Here is a 1545-nt window from a genome sequence, read left to right on the forward strand (position 1 = left end):
CACTTAAAATTATACATCGGTAAAATTTAGCGACACACCCACAAGTCACAACATACTAACATGATGATATACTATATAGTAAAATATAATTTCAAATATTAAATCCATAAGTAGATCACATTTGTACTAGACTTATTAGATATCGAGATACAGCTAAATAATAATCAATATGAATACAAAAGTGGTGAATTTTTAGATTCAAGACTCAGTCTTGGTAAGGGTTCAGTGGCGGGGCGATAATAAACAAGTACCTACTAGTTTAACAATTATAGTTAAGTTAAATCTTAAATAATATAAACGTAAGTTTAAGTATTTTCTTTTCAACTCCAAGAAAAAATTGTACTACTTGTTGTACTTGTTTACGTATGAGTAAATACTAAATAATGACCATGAAGATTAACTATAAGTAAGTAATAGGTAACTAATTATTTATTCTAAAAAAAAATACAATAACACGAAACTGTAATACGATTTACTCGATAACCTTCAATTTTTAAATCTATGAGTGGGTAAATGATGTAATAATTTTAAGCATAAATTATAAATTTCAATTGATGTTAAACTTAAGTACCTATAGTATTTTAATTATTAATGATTTAAAACAAAGTTTAGAAAATAGCTGAAATTAAGTTTATAAATAAAAAAAGGTATAGGTAGGCAATAAATCTAAAGATTTTAAAGAATTTAAAGATATTCTTCATTCTTCATTCTTCTGTAATTTGTAAATGTATTATTATGTGTTTCGGTGTTATTTTAAAATTGTAGATCGTAAAATACATAGTTGTATACTAAATACTAATATTTAGCTATATATTATAATATGATTGAGGTGAGGTATTTGCCATACTTTCAATTTTATATTGGCAACAAAAACAATTATAATTAAAAACTAATTTAATATAGCTAAGTAGGTGTTCAATTAATTTATCGATTTTTAAGTACTTTACTAAGTATTTTATCATTGTGAAGTATAACAAATAACGATATAATATCTGTTGAAATTAGATAAAAAGTAAATTTTAAATAAGTACTATATACTTTTCACATTTGTACGAAGAATTGTATTAAAGGAGCACACAACACAAAAAAAAAATTATTTAAATTATTTTTAAATGTTAAGTTATTGTAACTATAGCTATATGAAATGATTTGGTGAAAATCCGATGTAAAAAAAATTATTACTTTAAGAGATATTAAGAAATGTAAAATAGCCGTCATTGAGCCCTACTCATCGTAATTGCCTATCTTATACGTGTAAAAGTTCCTAGCTTCTCAGAACGATTTACCCTCCTAAACATTTTATTTTTGAAATTTAATTTACTTATAAATGTGTGGTTTTATGTGTTTAAAGCGACGCAAGATTCAGAATTTCTATATGACGTTTAGTTTTTTTAAATATTAAAAATCTTAAAGAGACATTTGGTTAAACGGCACGTCATGGCGATCGGCGGATCGGTTTGTTCGAAGGAGGGTAAATCGTTCTGAGAAGCTAGGAACTTTTACACGTATAAGATAGGCAATTACGATGAGTAGGACCCAATGACG

Source organism: Acyrthosiphon pisum, chromosome A1, assembly GCF_005508785.2.
Source record: "Acyrthosiphon pisum isolate AL4f chromosome A1, pea_aphid_22Mar2018_4r6ur, whole genome shotgun sequence".
NCBI classification, from domain to species: domain Eukaryota; kingdom Metazoa; phylum Arthropoda; class Insecta; order Hemiptera; family Aphididae; genus Acyrthosiphon; species Acyrthosiphon pisum.